The following is an 18,709-nucleotide window of genomic DNA, read 5'->3' on the forward strand; positions in this document are numbered from 1 at the left end:
ATATAAACAGAAAGCAGTCTTGCATGGAGATGTTCCCAACATGGTTTTAACTTCGAGCACTGAGGAGTGCTCGAGTGAAACATAAATAGACCTATGTTGATTGACAGCAGCTGAGGACCGTTGCCAATCAACGGCGAGTGTGACAAAAACAGTGCTCAGCGGAGTAAACAGGAAGTATGACAAAATAAGAGCACTGAACAGGAAATAAAGTACAAAACACGAAAAACTATCAGAAAGTAAGTGACAGATCGTTACACCACAAGCTTCTGGTTGAAAATGTGACCACTCCTCTTTACAACATTGGTGCAGTTCAGCCAAATGTGTTGGTTTTCTGACATTGACTTGTTTCTTCAGCATTGTTCACATCCTTAAGTCAGGACTTTGGGAAGGCCATTCTAAAAACTTAATTCTAGCCTGATTTAGCCATTCCTTTGCCACTTTTGACATGTGTTTGGGGTCAGTGTCTTGTTGGAACACCCAACTGCGCCAAAGACCCAACCTCCGGGCTGATGATTTTAGGTTGTCCTGTAGAATTTGGAGGTAATCCTCCTTTTTCATTGTCCCATTTGCTCTCTGTAAAACACCAGTTCCTTTAGCAGCAAATCAGGAACAGAGCATAATACTACCACCACCATGCTTGATGGTAGGAATGATGTTCCACGTATTAAAGGACTAACCTTTTCATATATCCGGGTATAGTGGCCAAACAGCAACATTTTGGTTTCATCTGACATCACATGGACAAAGATAAGACCTTCTGGAGGAAGTTATATACATAAACATACACACACACATACATACATACATACATACACACACACACACACACATACATACATATATATATATATATATAAACACACACATATATAAATATAAACACACACATATATATATATACAGTATATATACATATATTTATACATATATATACACACACACACATATATATATATTCAAGGAAATACTGTATACATATATATATATATATATATATATATATATATATATATATATATATATATATATATATATATATATATATATACCGTATTTCCTTGAATTGCCGCGGGGCATATAGTATGCGCCTGTCTTGAATTACTATCGGGTCAAACTCGCTTCGCAAAATAATTAGCACATGCTTAGTATTACCGCCTGGTCAAACTCGTGACGTCACGAGTGACACTTCCCCTGTCATAATTTTCAAAACGGAGGAGGCTGATTTCAATACCGGTAATTTGAAATCGCATATTGGAAGGAGATTAAGACTATTCAGTAGGATTTAAGGTCAAAGCTTACATCACACTCAAATTTTTACTGCATGCCTTTGGTAAGTGCCGGAGTGAGAAGAGGTTTTAAAATAATTAACACATGCTTACTTTTACCGCATGCCTTTGGTAAGCACAGGAGTGAGAAAAGGTTTTAAATTAATTGGCGCCCCGGCGGCAATTCAAGGAAATACGGTATGTGTATATCCATCCATCCATCCATTTTCTACCGCTTATTCCCTTTTGGGGTCGCGGGGGGCGCTGGCGCCTATCTCAGCTACAATCGGGCAGAAGGCGGGGTACACCCTGGACAAGTCGCCACCTCATCGCAGGGCCAACACAGATAGACAGACAACATTCACACTCACATTCAAACACTAGGGCCAATTTAGTGTTGCCAATCAACCTATCCCCAGGTGCATGTCTTTGGAAGTGGGAGGAAGCCGGAGTACCCGGAGGGAACCCACGCATTCACGGGGAGAACATGCAAACTCCACACAGAAAGATCCCGAGCCTGGATTTGAACCCAGGACTGCAGGACCTTCGTATTGTGAGGCAGACGCACTAACACCTCTGCCACCGTATGTGTGTGTATATATATATATATATATATATATATATATATATATATATATATATATATATATATATATATATATATATATATATATATATATATATATATATATATATATATATATATATATATATATATATATATATATATATATATATATATATATATATATATATATATATATATATATATACACACATCAACACACACACAATTCTGTCCGGACTTCCCTGATACACTCTCTCCAAGTAAATGATTGGATGTGCATTTCAGAGTGTCACATAATTAGCTTTGTGATTACAAATGATGCTCATCGTTACAACCGGCGTCCATCGCAGACAAGAGAGGCTTGTGGAGGCCTGGCTCCAAATAAAAGCATAGCCTGGGGATTTTGCTCACTGTATTTCAGAAAAATTTAAATAACTCCCCCCGAAAACAGACTTTTCGAAGCACCAGCGGTGGTCCAGCTGCACTCACAAAATAAGAGCCCGGAGCTATATCTTACGATTAGTGAGAAGATAGTTTCCAACACTGCAAGGATCATTAAATGGAGCATTAATATTAAAGCTTACAACACAGTGACCTTATCTTTTATTTCACCTATAAATCCAGATAGAGTTCCTTTCCCCCGATTGGTCAAACAGTCGCCTTTCTTGTCTTGCTGTCCACAACATACTCTCCTCAGGTACTTTCAGATCATATTTTCACACTGTGTTCTGGAATGGATGTTTGCTGCAGTAAAGTGTAGCTACAATGTTTTTTAATTCTTCAAAACCCAACCTTTGTATTGTATTATTGTTCTCTGTTACTGTTATTGTTCTATTGTCATCCTATTTATAAGTTTCCCCCCCCAAAAAGAGTGGAATTGACAGAGGGAGCACATTACTCTTTGATTGTTTGTGCAGGAAACCATGAAAAATGCATCAATTAATTTGCAGCGTCTGAGTTAAAATGCTGTTCGGATAAACCCGTCGTTAAAAGACGAATAGCGTCCAGATAATCCGATCAGTTTGCTTCGTTTTCACTTTGTTAAACTGTATGTGCAAGAGACATCAATGTAACGTGGTGGTCGCGTTGTTATGAATTACTTTTATTCTTTGGCTTTTAACACTACATGAGTTGTGTGGTCCTCTGTTGTCCTCTGTGTTTTTTATACACTTTGATTTCTATTTTTACTGTTTTAATTGATTTTACCCTTTAAAATTGTTTTTAATCATATTTATTTTTATATTGTTTTTATATTGGTTTTATATTTTTAAATTTTTAATTTTTTTGTTGTTTTTATTCAGTCATTGGTGGAGGATAATATTGTTTTTTTAATATTGTTTTTAACGTGGCTGTGCAGCACTTTGGAAATCGTTCTTGTTGTTTAAATGTGCTATATAAATAAAGTGGATTGGATTGGATTGGATTGAATCATACAGGATACAAAATAAATAAAACTAGCGTGCTGTCACGCCAAATTTCTTCCCCCCTACAAACACCTTCCCCCCGGAAGAAACTACTTGAAGGACCCCAATGAGGGTGGAAGGACCTTAAAGCAGCCCACACAGCTGCCTGTTTTAAAAGCATTATAATTGGCTGATTGTCATAGGTGAAAAATAACGGTGAAGAAAAAATATTAGCATTCCAGCATGCTAACCTTTCACGCTTTTTTTTAATCGCTAATTTTGCAGCTGCAACCCTTAACGGTCAGGAAAAAATATTAGCATTCCAGCATGCTAACCTTTCAAGCTATTTTTGCTTTGCTAATTTTGCAGCTGTAACCCTTAAGAGTCATATAACTCGGTATTGTCACGCCCTCATTGGGGTCCTTCAGGCATTGGAGGGGCTGTCACGCCAAATTTTTGGCCCCCTACAAACACCTTCCCCCCGGAAGAAACTAGTCGAAGGACCCCAATGAGGGTGGAAGGACCTTAAAGCAGCCCACACAGCTGCCTGTTTTAAAGCATTATAATTGGCTGATTGTCATAGGTGAAAAATAACGGTGAGGAAAAAATATTAGCATTCCAGCATGCTAACCTTTCACGCTATTTTTGAATCGCTAATTTTGCAGCTGTAACCCTTAAGAGTCATATAACTCGGTATTGTCACGCCCTCATTGGGGTCCTTCAGGCATTGGAGGGGCTGTCACGCCAAATTTTTGGCCCCCTACAAACACCTTCCCCCCGGAAGAAACTAGTCGAAGGACCCCAATGAGGGTGGAAGGACCTTAAAGCAGCCCACACAGCTGCCTGTTTTAAAGCATTATAATTGGCTGATTGTCATAGGTGAAAAATAACGGTCAGGAAAAAATATTAGCATTCCAGCATGCTAACCTTTCAAGCTATTTTTGCTTTGCTAATTTTGCAGCTGTAACCCTTAAGAGTCATATAACTCGGTATTGTCACGCTCTCATTGGGGTCCTTCAGGCATTGGAGGGGCTGTCACGCCAAATTTTTTGCCCCCTACAAAAACCTTCCCCCCGGAAGAAACTACTCGAAGGACCCCAATGAGGGTGGAAGGACCTTAAAGCAGCCCACACAGCTGCCTGTTTTAAAAGCATTATAATTGGCTGATTGTCATAGGTGAAAAATAACGGTGAGGAAAAAATATTAGCATTCCAGCATGCTAACCTTTCACGCTATTTTTGAATCGCTAATTTTGCAGCTGCAACCCTTAACGGTCAGGAAAAAATATTAGCATTCCAGCATGCTAACCTTTCAAGCTATTTTTGCTTTGCTAATTTTGCAGCTGTAACCCTTAAGAGTCATATAACTCGGTATTGTCACGCCCTCATTGGGGTCCTTCAGGCATTGGAGGGGCTGTCACGCCAAATTTTTTGCCCCCTACAAAAACCTTCCCCCCGGAAGAAACTACTCGAAGGACCCCAATGAGGTTGGAAGGACCTTAAAGCAGCCCACACAGCTGCCTGTTTTAAAAGCATTATAATTGGCTGATTGTCATAGGTGAAAAATAACGGTGAGGAAAAAATATTAGCATTCCAGCATGCTAACCTTTCACACTATTTATGAATCTCTAATTTTGCAGCTGCAACCCTTAACGGTCAGGAAAAAATATTAGCATTCCAGCATGCTAACCTTTCAAGCTATTTTTGCTTTGCTAATTTTGCAGCTGTAACCCTTAAGAGTCATATAACTCGGTATTGTCACGCCCTCATTGGGGTCCTTCAGGCATTGGAGGGGCTGTCACGCCAAATTTTTTGCCCCCTACAAACACCTTCCCCACGGAAGAAACTACTCGAAGGACCCCAATGAGGGTGGAAGGACCTTAAAGCATCCCACACAGCTGCCTGTTTATTAAAGCATTATAATTGGCTGATTGTCATAGGCGAAAAATAACGGTGAGGAAAAAATATTTGCATTCCAGCATGCTAACCTTTCACGCTATTTTTGAATCGCTAATTTTGCTGCTGCAACCCTTAACGGTCAGGAAAAAATATTAGCATTCCAGCATGCTAACCTTTCAAGCTATTTTTGCTTTACTAATTTTGCAGCTGTAACCCTTAAGAGTCATATAACTCGGTATTGTCACGCCCTCATTGGGGTCCTTCAGGCATTGGAGGGGCTGTCACGCCAAGTTTTTTGCCCCCCCAAAAAAACCTTCCCCCCGGAAGAAACTACTCGAAGGACCCCAATGAGGGTGGAAGGACCTTAAAGCAGCCCACACAGCTGCCTGTTTTAAAAGCATTATAATTAGCTGATTGTCATAGGTGAAAAATAACCGTGAGGAAAAAATATTAGCATTCCAGCATGCTAACCTTTCACGCTATTTTTGAATCGCTAATTTTGCAGCTGCAACCCTTAACGGTCAGGAAAAAATATTAGCATTCCAGCATGCTAACCTTTCAAGCAATTTTTGCTTTGCTAATTTTGCAGCTGTAACCCTTAAGAGTCATATAACTCGGTATTGTCACGCCCTCATTGGGGTCCTTCAGGCATTGGAGGGACTGTCACGCCAAATTTTTTGCCCCCTACAAACACCTTCCCCCCGGAAGAAACTACTCGAAGGACCCCAATGAGGGTGGAAGGACCTTAAAGCAGGCCACACAGCTGCCTGTTTTAAAAGCATGATAATTGGCTGATTGTCATAGGTGAAAAATAACCGTGAGGAAAAAATATTAGCATTCCAGCATGCTAACCTTTCACGCTATTTTTGCTTTGCTAATTTTGCAGCTGTAACCCTTAAGAGTCATATAACTCGGTATTGTCAAGCCCTCATTGGGGTCCTTCAGGCATTGGAGGGGCTGTCACGCCAAATTTCTTCCGGGGGGAAGGTTTTTGTAGGGGGGAAGAACTTTGGCGTGACAGTGCCAATCACATGGGAAGCAAAGCTAAGGAAGCTAACGCGAAATCTTAGCAAAATGAATTAAATAAGTAGACGACTCAACTCGTTGCATAGCAGCAAATGAGACAGCCAGACAGTGTGTGGCAAAAGACAGGAATATGTTGTTCTCTGATTAGTGCCCAGGAGCAGGTGAGCATCCCTAACACTAATCAGAGGCAGGTGAAAATAATCAGCACCCATGGAAAACACAACTTGACTTGACTTGACAGGAATATGTTGTTCTCTGATTAGTGCCCAGGAGCAGGTGAGCATCCCTAACACTAATCAGAGGCAGGTGAAAATAATCAGCACCTATGGAAACCACAACTTGACTTGACTTGACTTGACTTGTGGGGGGTTGCCCACATATGCGGTCGCCCACATATGCGGTCCTTTCCAAGGTTTCCCATAGTCATTGTCACCGACGTCCACTCGGGTGAGTTTTTCCTTGCCCTTATGTGGGCTCTGTACCGCGGATGTCGTTGTGGCTTGTGCAGCCCTTTTAGACACTTGTGATTTAGGGCTATATAAATAAACATTGATTGATTGATTGACAAACCCAGGGGTGCTGAAAACAGAACTGAGGTAGTCAAACCAACAGAACAAAACATGATCCGAGCAACGGATCATAACAATCAAGGCCACATTGAGGCATGTGCGAGTTTGTACTGGAGTCTGATAAAGATCATATTTTAAATGATAAATGATAAATGGGTTGTACTTGTATAGCGCTTTTCTACCTTCAAGGTACTCAAAGCGCTTTGACACTACTTCCACATTTACCCATTCACACACACATTCACACACTGATGGAGGGAGCTGCCATGCAAGGCGCTACCCAGCACCCATCAGGAGCAAGGGTGAAGTGTCTTGCTCAGGACACAACGGACATGACGAGGTTGGTACTAGGTGGGAATTGAACCAGGGACCCTCGGGTTGCGCACGGCCACTCTTCCACTGCGCCACGCCGTCCCTGGTTGGTCATCTTTCACATCCAACTTATACCCATGGCGAGAAAAGACTCAAAAAGACGCTAGCTTGCACCCATTATTATTAATTCTTCATCTAAACGGAAAGATACAAACATTCCTTTAGTCAACATCCCCGTGAGAGCCAACATTATACAGTAAGTGACTAGGGTTATGTTTGTAGTTTAGTGTTTTACGAAATCTGTATCTGTTTATCACACAGCTTTTTTAGTTGTAATCCAAACAGTCAGCTGGCAAAAAAATCAGATTTAAACAGTGTAAACATAGTCTTTATGCATAATATTATTGTCAGGATTGTGTGGATTTGTTTTTTCCTGTTTGATGTTTGGTTCCTGTCTTGCGCTCTTATTTTGCAGTTCTACTTCCGGCTGTACTTTTCACTTTCCCTTTGTTTGCCGACGCACCTGTTCTCGTTTGTCTAATCAAGTCTATTTAGTTTCAGCTGTTGCAGCTTATCAGCTGCTGGTTCAATGTCAACGTTTTGTTTGCTTTCTGCAAGGGATGATTTGTGCATTAGCATTCCCCTGCTGCCTGTGCACTTCAACGCTGCACTACTGTTATGTGTTTAAATATACTTTTACCGGCACGCCGTCTGCTGCCCTCCGCATCTTGAGCATGGCATTATTTTGTACCGAGGAATGTTAGACAATTTGAGCAAGTACAATGACTGAAATATCCATGGTAGAAATAAAAAAAAACAACAACATTATGACACTTATACTGTCTTTAAATTGTAGTAGCATGGTAATTAAAACAATTAATCAAGTTAAGCTCATGACGCAGTAAGTTAAATTTCTAAAACGTTTCTGCAAGAGCTCCAGTCCCCACAGCCTCATATCGCCTGTTATTGCGCATTTAAATATGATCATAAATACTGTATGTCAAGTTTCCCTTTACTTCAAATTGAAGAGATTAGCTGATACACAGACAATTTATCATCTGTGGGTAATATGAACAAATGTATTATAAGTGCATCTACTGGGGGTTAGGCTTCACACAGTCTTTAAAAACAAGTGACGCCTGTGTTTCTAACTTCAATAGAGGGTACTTGAACGCGCTACAGAAATATGCTGTGTCACTTTAGTACTATATACTTTAGTACTATAATGTACATAACCCAAAACCAGAGAAGTTGGCACTTTGTGTAAATCGTAAATAAAAGCAGAATGCAATGATTTGCAAATCCTTTTCAACCTATATTCAATTGAATAGACTGCAAAGACAAGATACTTAACGTGCAAACTGGAAAACTTGGTTATTTTGTGCAAAAATGAGCTCATTTGGAATTTAATGCCTGCAACGTGTTTCAAAAAAGCTGGCACAAGTGGTAAAAAAGACTGAAAAAGTTAAGGAATGCCTTTCAAGCTCTTATTTGGAACATCCCACGGGTGAACAGGCTAATTGGGAACAGGTGGGTGCCATGATTGGGTATAAAAGCAGCTCCCATGAAATGCTCAGTCATTCACAAACAAGCAAATTGTCCAACAGTTTAAGAACAACATTTCTCAACCAGCTACTGCAAGGAATTTAGATTTAATTTACTGCAAGGAACCATCGACAGTCTGTAATATCATCAAAAAGTTAAGAGAATCTGGAGAAATCACTGGACGTAAGCGATGATAGTACAGACCTTCGATCCCTCAGGCGGTACTGCATCAAAAAGCGACATCCGTGTGTAAAGAATATCACCACATGGGCTCAGGAACACTTCAGAAAACCACCGTCAGTAACTACAGTTCGTCGCTACATCTTTAAGCGCAAGTTAAAACTCTACTATGCAAAACACAAGTCATTTATCAACAACACCCGGATACGCTTCCAGCTTTCGCTGGGCCTGAGCTCATCTAAGATGGACTGTGTTCCGTGGCCTGATGAGTCTACATTTCGAAATGTTTTTGGAAACTGTGGATGTTGTGTCCTCCGGACCAAAGAGGAAAAGAACCATCCGGATTGTTATAGACGCAAAGTTCAAAAGCCAGCATCTGTGATGGTATGGGGGTGTATTAGTGCCCAAGGCATAGGTAACTTACACATCTGTGACGACAACATTAATGCTGAAAGGTGCTTACACGTTTTGGAGCAACATATGTTGCCATCCAAGCAACATTATAATGGACGCCCCGGCTTATTTCAGCAAGACAATGCCAAGCCATGTGTTACAACAGCGTGGCCTCATAGTAAAAGACTGCAGGTACTAGACTGGCCTGCCTATAGTCCAGACCGGTCTCCCATTGAAAATTTGTGGTGCAATATGAAGTCTAAAATACGACAACGGTGACCCCGGACTGTTGAACAACTGAAGCTGTACATCAAACAACAATGGGAAAGAATTCCACCTGAAAAGCTTCAAAAATTGGTCTCAGTTCCCAAACCTTTACTGAGTGTTGTTAAAAGGACAGGCCATGTAACACATTGGTAAAAATGTCCCTGTGCCAACTTTTTTGCAACGTGTTGCTGCTACTAAATTCCAAGTTAATGATTATTTGCAAAACAAAAATTAAGTTTCTCAGTTTGAACATTAAATATCTTGTCTCTGCAGTCTATTCAATTGAATATAAGTTGAAAAGGATTTGCAAATCATTGTATTCTGTTTTTATTTACAAATTACCCAATGTGCCAACTTCACTGGTTTGGGGTTTTGTATGAACTTTAGTACTATTCACTAAATTATATGCAACTTTTGTCATTTTGCAATAAGTGGCCGGGACTTAGACACTTGTCGCACTTTGGTCGATATGTCGCATTAAGCTCCATAACCCTCTTTATGGTTATCGTCACATTTGTGTTATCTGCCATCAGGTGTACTCTTCAGTGGTGTCGTCACAGTGAACATTAGATGTTGCCGTGAGAAACTATGGTCTCTGGCCAGCCTGTGCAGCTTCAATAATACAACTTGAATCATCACATTGTCAGTGGTACACAATCATGAACGCATTACGCAGATTCGATTGTAATACTTGATAACGCACACTTGATAAGCAGAAACATTATCAGCACTAATCATATCCATTTGCCAAAACTCGCGCAGATATCATTTTTTATGTATTATTCAAATCCCTTTGAGATTATTATTGGATGTGGCATGCTGTTGGTATTTTACACTCATATCAGAGATGATTTTATTTGATAAAATCCTATTAAACCTAATGACACAGAAGGAAAAAGAGATTGTTCGATTCTTTTCAATTATTTATTTGCGATATATCTAGGTGGCAAAAATGAGAAATTTAATTAGTCCCACTATAGGAAAAGCAGCATTACATCCATCTATACAACCCTTTTTCTACCGCTTGTCCCTTTTGGGGTCGCAGGGGGTGCTGGAGCCTATCTCAGCTGCATTCGGGTGGAAGGCAGGGTACACCCTAGACAGAGGTGGGTAGAGTAGCCAGAAACTGTACTCAAGTAAGAGTACTGTTACTTTAAAGATTTATTACTCAAGTAAAAGTAAGGAGTAGTCACCCAAATATTTACTTTAGTAAAAGTAAAAAGTATGGTGTGAAAAAACTACTCAAGTACTGAGTAACTGATGAGTAACCTGTTTGTTTAATGATGACGGCAACAAGTAATGCACAAAAATAGCAATGAACAAATTCAGAGCCAGGAATATCTCTTAAGCAACTATCCATCCATCCCATCCATTTTCTACCGCTTATTCCCTTTCGGGGTCGCGGGGGGCGCTGGCGCTTATCTCAGCTACAATCGGGCGGAAAACAGGGTACACCCTGGACAAGTCGCCACCTCATCGCAGGGCCAACACAGATAGACAGACAACATTCACACTCACATTCACACACTAGGGCCAATTTAGTGTTACCAATCAACCTATCCCCAGGTGCATGTCTTTGGAAGTGGGAGGAAGCCGGAGTACCCGGAGGGAACCCACACATTCACGGGGAGAACATGCAAACTCCACACAGAAAGATCCCGAGCCTGGATTTGAACCCAGGACTGCAGGAACTTCGTATTGTGAGGCAAACGCACTAACCCCTCTGCCACCGTGAAGCCTCTTAAGCAATTAATACAATAATATGTATTAGATCATATATATTTGTTTTTACACTGTATTGAAAAAAAAATTGAAAATGAATTTTACCTTTGCAAGCTCATGATACTGTTGGCTAAGTTTTATATTCATAAATGTAAGTTTCTCAATACCAGACCTGTTTTTTGTGCCTTTAAAAAAGATTTAGAACTCTACATTAAAACACTCTACCTCTAACAAACAAAAAGCTGTGAAAACGATGATGCTGTGTTCCAAATTCAATTTATTTACTGAGATTGAGTGAGCCTATGGCTTTGCACTTTGTTTATTTTATATATATATATATTTGCATTCTATTTTAGTTACTTTGAATTTACAACCCTGTTTTGTATGGTTTTTATACAGTTTTGTACTGTTTTTGTACTTACTTTCATTATTATTTTTAACTGTTTGTAAATGTTGAAATTTATAGATAAAGGTTTATGGAAAAAAAAAACAAGTGTGCAGTTAATCATGTAACCGCCTGGCTCTGTTTGATTGGTGAAACGGAGTCAAGCGTCACCAGTGACTGCATTTGATTGGTGAAACGCAGACATGTGATGGATCCTACTTTGAAGGTCTGTCTGACAAAATCAAAACAAACAAAGCGTGCATTAACAGATCGATAAAAATCAGTAGCGAAATGAATGTAGATAAATGGAGCGGAATAAAAGTAGCGTTTCTTCTCTATAAATATATTCAAGTAAGAGTAAAAGTATGTTGCATTAAAACTAATCTTAGAAGTACAATTTATCTCAAAAGTTACTCAAGTAGATATAACGGAGTAAATGTAGCGCGTTACTACCTACCTCTGACCCTGGACAAGTCGCCACCTCATCACAGGGCCAACACAGATAGACAGACAACATTCACACTCACATTCACACACTAGGGCCAATCTAGTGTTGCCAATCAACCTATCCCCAGGTGCATGTTTTCGGAGGTGGGAGGAAGCCGGAGTACCCGGAGGGAACCCACGCAGTCACGGGAAGAACATGCAAACTCCAAACAGAAAGATCCCGAGCCCGGGATTGACCTCAGGACTACTAAGGACCTTCGTATTGTGAGACACATGCACTAACTCCCGTGCTGCAGCTTTACATTATAAGCAAATTTAATGAGGTTAAAATCGAAAATGTAAGCGTTTCAAAAACTATGACTGTCAGAAAAGGGGAAAGGGATCACAGTTTCTTTATAGCCAAAGCTACTTTTCCATAGTCATTCACAAATTGTCAGGCTTGGACTAAGGAAGGGACTCAGATGCAACACATGCCAATACGGCCAGTTTAGTTTAAATTTCCCGCGGAATTTCCTGTTGAAAACGTCGCGGAATGATGTCGCGTGCGCGTGACGTCCTGGGTTGCAGGGGACATATTAGCGCAGCACCATTTGCGGCTAAAAGTCGTCTCTTTTCATCGCGCCATTACACAGTATACTGGACATCTGTGTTGCTGAATCTTTTGCAATTTGTTCAATTAATGGAGAAGTCAAAGTAGAAAGATGGAGGTGGGAAGCTTTAGCCTTTAGCCACACAAACACACAATGTTTCCTTGTTAAAAAATTCCTGGAGGTGAAGCTTTACTATGGATCAGAGCGGTCAAGCGAACATGGTTCCCGCCCACTTGTCAACCGGCAGGTTTCGGTGAAAAATTGTGGTAAAAAGTCGCCTCTTACCGGAGATCAGCTGAGCTTGCGCCGTCCATGCAGCTGCCGTCGACTTCCTCTTAGAGACTGGCGTCAAGACACCCGTGGACACATCCCTCCGACTATCAGGTACTATTTAATCCCACTAAAACACTTGCAACACAATAGAAAGATAAGGGATTTCCCAGAATAATTCTAGTAAATATGTCTAAAAACATCTGAATCCGTTCCAATGCCATCGCCTTTTTTTTTCTAGTCCTTTGCTATCAATATCATCATCCACAAATCTTTCATCCTCGCTCAAATTAATGGGGAAATTGTCGTTTTCTCGGTCCGAATAGCTCTTGCTGCTGGAGGCTCCCATTAAAAACAATGTGAGGACGTGAGGAGCCCTCACCCTTGTGACGTCATCGTCTGCGACTTCCGGTACAGGCAAGGCTTTTTCATTAGCGACCAAAAGTTGCAATCTTTATCGTCGATGTTCTCTACTAAATCCTTTCAGCCAAAATATGGCAATATGGCGAAAAGGTCAAGTATGACACATAGAATGAACCTGCTATCCCCGTTTTAATAAAATCTAATTTCAGTAGGCCTTTAACCTCCAGAGCCAGAGTTATACAAATTCCATAAGTAACAATTTGGTCAGCGAAAAAGGTTCCAAAATGGGAACAACCGAAAATCACTCCTAAAAAGGAGGAAAATACCAAAATAACGACAAACTATAATTAGCGTCGTATCTGCTATGAAAACTTAACATAAAACGCTCCAACAGGAGGAAGAAAACAATAACTATAAACATTTCTTCTCTAATCTTAGTCTAATAAAGGTAAACGAAAAATCACTCAAAAACTTTGACGAAGGAAAGATTATTAGAAAAAAATCATATCTCACCACTTCGGTTGAACAAAAGCTAGATAACAAAAGTCGCTCTGAGGAGGAGAAAAAGTACAACTCAAAATTGCAGCGTGGGAATTCTGGATCCAAGGAAGTAGACGTGGGCTGAGGCAAGGCATGGACATGAACATGGATGCTAGACAGGCCCGAAAGCTGGCAGAGAACAAGGGGAGGCATGGGCTTATATGAAACATGAGGGTAATGGGAAACAGGTGGAAACAATCAAGGGTCAGGGTGTTGCGATCCGTGACTCGGATCTTCAAATATTATTGTTTATTTTTCCATCTTTGTTCTCATTCTCCGTCTGATCCGTTTATTTCCCGTTTAATCCATTACCATGGTTACTAATTAGTTTCAGCTGTTACTCCCGGTTCCTGCACACCTGTTCACTGCTAATTACCTTCCCTTTATAAGCCAGCCTCTTCTGTTTATTCTTTCTGGGACTCTAATTTGCTCACATGCAACAAGTAACGTCAGGTATGTTTTTCTCGCTAGCTCATTAGCTAAGCCACTTTGTTGTCATCTTTAGCTCACATGCTAATCGTCTTTGTTTTCATTTTTTGTGCCATCGTGCCAAATCGTATTTCCTAGCTTTCACGCTAGCGTCTTTTGTTTCCCTTTTTATTAGCTCCAGTGTTTTTGTTCAGAGCTCACTTTTTGTTAATAGATTTGTTAGATCTTACCTTTGTTGTGTTCTTCGTTTGACGCATCCTCGAGGGAATCGAACCCGGTACCACGATGCCGAACCGGCCTTACACAGGGACTACGTCAGACTGGTGACACAAGAGGAAGGGCCCGTGATCTGAAACAAGTGGAGTTGCTTTTCAAAATAAAACATGCAAATCACTAGACAGAAAGAACCAAAGACAAGACATCCCTCACCGCGGTACGACAAAAATATTCAAAAGAAAAAACCTTGAGGTACAGAACCTTGTACCTCAGTCATGTATAAAGGTCACAATAAACCTTTGTGATGCTAAAAAGCTTGTCAAAGACGCCCATTCAGCAACAGACAAAAGTCGATTGGAAAAAAGGACAAGGACGTATTTCTTCGTTTTGGAAAATATAAATATAAAATAAACCATTAAACACCTTGACCATTTTCCCCCTATGTACTGGTAATACAGTACAAGCCTGTACACCTCACCTCTAATCTAAAAAGAGCTCTCTGGTTCCTACACAAAGACAGAGTGGTGACTAATTCAACTTCCAATTACCTGCATACACACTGCAATTACCCCTTAACGTCTCCGTTTTCCACATTCAGTCCGTTGATTACCCCCCCATCACCAAACCCTCAACTTGGCATCAATTTATGAACACATTGTGCCTTGTTCTAAACTCACCTGGCTGACTCATCTTAAAGGGGAACATTATCACCAGACCTATGTAAGCCTCAATATATACCAGGGGTGTCAAACTCAAATACAGAGTGGGCCAAAATTCTAAACTGAACAAAGCCGCTGGCCAAAGTTGAACAACTTAACATTTTAATAGGGACCCAAACAAGTTTTGCATTGAATATTGAACAAGCAAGGCTTACATAACTTTATAGTGACATGCAAAATCGAGTTTTGTTGGTAGCGGGGGTGTATATTTTAGCGTCCCGGAAGAGTTGGTGCTGCAAGGGGTTCTGTTGTGTTTATGTTGTGTTACGGTGCGGATGTTCTCCCAAAATGTGTTTGTCATTCTTGTTTGGTGTGGGTTCACAGTGTGGTGTAACAGTGTTAAAGTTGTTTATATGGCCACCCTCAGTATGACCTGTATGGCTGTTGACCAAGTATAACTTGCATTCACTTGTGTGTGTGTAGAAGCCGCATATATCACGTGAATGGGCCGGCACGCTGTTTGTATGGAGGAAAAGCGGACGTGACGACAGGTTGTAGAGGCTGCTAAAAGCAGTACCTTTAAGGCACGCCCCCAATATTGTTGTCCGGGTGGAAATTCGGGAGAATGGTTGCCCTGGGAGATTTTCGGGGGGGGCACTAAAATTTGGGATTCTCCTGGAGAAATCGTGAGGGTTGGCAAGTATGAGAATTAGCGTTGAATACGGTGATACAGCGGCACCGCCACTGTATATTACCGGCGGGCCAGCTCTAAAGTTAATTTATTATTGCCTGAAGGGCCAAATGAAATTACACGGCGGGCCAGAGTTTGACACCCATGATATATACCTTGATGGTGCAGAAAAAAGACCATATATTTTTTTAACCGATTTCCGAACTCTAAATGGGTGAATTTTGGCGAGTTAAACGCCTTTCTGTTTATCGCTTTTGGGGCGATGACGTCAGAACGTGACGTCACCGAGGTAATACAGCCTCCATTTTCCTTTTCTCAAACACATTACAAACACCAGGTCTCAACTCTGTTATTTTCCGTTTTTTCTACTATTTTTTGGAACCTTGGAAACATCATGCCTCGTCGGTGTGTTGTCGGAGGGTGTAACAACACTAACAGGGAGAGATTCAAGTTGCACCACTGGCCCGAAGATGCAAAAGTGGCAAGAAATCTGCCGCCAGACCCCTTTGAATGTGCCGGAGTGTCTGCACATTTTACCGGCGATGCTAAGGCAGACATGGCACAGAGATGTATGGATAACCTGCAGATGCATTTGCAACGATAAAGTCAACAAAATCACAAAGGTGAATTTTGTTGATGTTGTTGACTTATGTGCTAATCAGACATATTTGGTCGCGGTGTGACTGCCAGCTAATCGATGCTAACATGCTAGTTAGGCTAACTGTATGTACATTTGAAACTATATTATGTTTCCTTCCACCCACATTTAATCCGAAAACAACACTTACGAATCGACGGATTTAAGTTGCTCCAGTGTCACAAGATGTGAAAGTCCTGATCGTTTGGTCCGCACATTTTACCGGTGATGCTAACGCAGCTATTCGGCCATGCTATGGCTATGAATAGCGTCAATAGCTATTCGCTCAATAGCTTCAGTTTCTTCTTCAATACTTTCATACTCCATCCATCCGTTTCAATACATGCGTAAATTGCTGAATCGCTTAATCCGAGTCTGAATCCGAGCTAATGTCGCTATATCTTGCTGTGGTATTCGCCATTGTTTGTTTACATTGGCAGCACTGTGTGACGTCACAGGAAAATGGACAGTGTCTTCGCAGAGAGCGAAAAAAAGGCACTTTAAAGCTTTTTTTAGGGATATTCCGGGACCGGTGAAAATTTTAAAAAAACTTCAAAAAATACAACAAGCCACTGGGAACTGATTTTTTATTGTTTTTAACCATTTTGAAATTGTGATAATGTTCCCCTTTAGAGAGGAACTGCAGTACTTTGGAATGTTGGCTTCCATTCACAATCCATATGTAAGACAAGAACACGTGTTTTTTTTTTTTAACACATTCTAACTCGTAAATAAATGTTAGCAAAAGTCAGCTAACAATGGAGCTACTCGGAGTTGCCTTATTCCGCCAACAAAGCGCTCTAAAAAAATTCCAAAAAACCTCCATCAACGTTTTATATACGCACATGTACTGAAAGTATTAACATGTAATATTTATGTATTTAGCTAATTTTAAGCATTTCACAGTTGCAATGTTCACTTTTCCCTTCAACGACACTCAGTATCATGTCGCAGTATTGCTAAGTGCTGAAGAAGATACATAAACTACGAACAAAATAAAACAGTCCCTTACTGTACAGTGTCTGCTCTCATTAGGATTTCGTCCCCATCTCGTTTGGATGGGGACAAAATCATAATCCACACATCCATCCATCCATTTTCTACCGCTTATTCCCTTTTGGGGTCGCGGGGGGCGCTGGCGCCTATCTCAGCTACAATCGGGCGGAAGGCGGTGTACACCCTGGACAAGTCGCTTTTGTAAAGTGTTGCCAATCAACCTATCCCCAGGTGCATGTCTTTGGAAGTGGGAGGAAGCCGGAGTACCCGGAGGGAACCCACGCATTCACGGGGAGAACATGCAAACTCCACACAGAAAGATCCCGAGCCTGGATTTGAACCCAGGACTGCAGGACCTTCGTATTGTGAGGCAGACGCACTAACCCCTCTGCCACCGTGAAGCCACACAAAGGGTTAAAAAAAAGGGCAGCAAACAATCTTTTTACGTCTGCGGGTCTAAGTTGAATGTTGACCAACGTCTCGGTTTATGGCCACATTCTTCTGTGTAAGTGAGAGGCATGAGTTATAATCTAGAATTACTTTTCACCAACTCATAGGCGATGGAGCAGCTCACCAGCCTAATATGTCAATGTGGAGAGGCGGAGCCGACGGTCCGACAGACAGGCAGGGCACGCTGGAGATGGCGGCAAGGAGGTGGGGATGGCGAGCGAAAGGCGAGGCGGGGCGTGCCGGGGGCGAAGCCACAAACGAAATCAGGTGTGTGGATGGCGCACCTGGACACGATTAACATATCTCCTCTCGATGTATAAAAGGGGAGAAGGAGTAGAGAATGGGGTTGGTGATGGTGCGGGGACAGAACAACAGACAACGACGGAGACGGAGCGCAAGAGTCAGACGGAGGTACAGACTGCTGGAAAGCAGACGGCGGAGCGAGCAGCAGAGGGAGACAGGAGACGCAGCGGAGGAGTGACCCGACCGCCGACAAGCTGGTTTTGAAAAATAAAAGCGAGTCCAACCTGCTCAAAATGATGTCCTTTTGCGAGGACGGCTTGAGACCGTCAAAGTCTAGTTAGCTGTGGGTTATCACAGTGCTGATAAAAATAGTTTGTCTGCATTAACGCTTTAATGACAATATTGCTAAAACCTGCTCAGTGGCCTTGTGGTTAGACTGTTAATATTCACATAATAAACATCTTTACCTTATGTCTGAATTTATTTATGAGAACCTTGTTCATTATTTATTTAGTCATTCATGTATCTATTAGATAGATAGATAGATAGATAGATAGATAGATAGATAGATAGATAGATAGATAGATAGATAGATAGATAGATAGATAGATAGATAGATAGATAGATAGATAGATGGATGGATAG

At 41.1% G+C, this 18,709-nt stretch overlaps 1 long non-coding RNA gene across 1 annotated transcript in view; it reads left to right on the plus strand.

The window, feature by feature from the left end:
• The window catches only part of LOC133560180 (uncharacterized), a 26,599-nt gene extending 8,253 nt beyond the window's left edge, over nt 1-18,346 (plus strand). The window contains exon 3 of the long non-coding RNA XR_009808397.1: nt 17,929-18,346. This is a non-coding gene — a long non-coding RNA (uncharacterized LOC133560180). The remainder of the gene's footprint in view (nt 1-17,928) is intronic.
• Nucleotides 18,347-18,709: the final 363 nt, after the last annotated feature.

The sequence above is a fragment of the Nerophis ophidion genome, linkage group LG01 (assembly GCF_033978795.1).
Source record: "Nerophis ophidion isolate RoL-2023_Sa linkage group LG01, RoL_Noph_v1.0, whole genome shotgun sequence".
NCBI classification, from domain to species: Eukaryota; Metazoa; Chordata; class Actinopteri; order Syngnathiformes; family Syngnathidae; genus Nerophis; species Nerophis ophidion.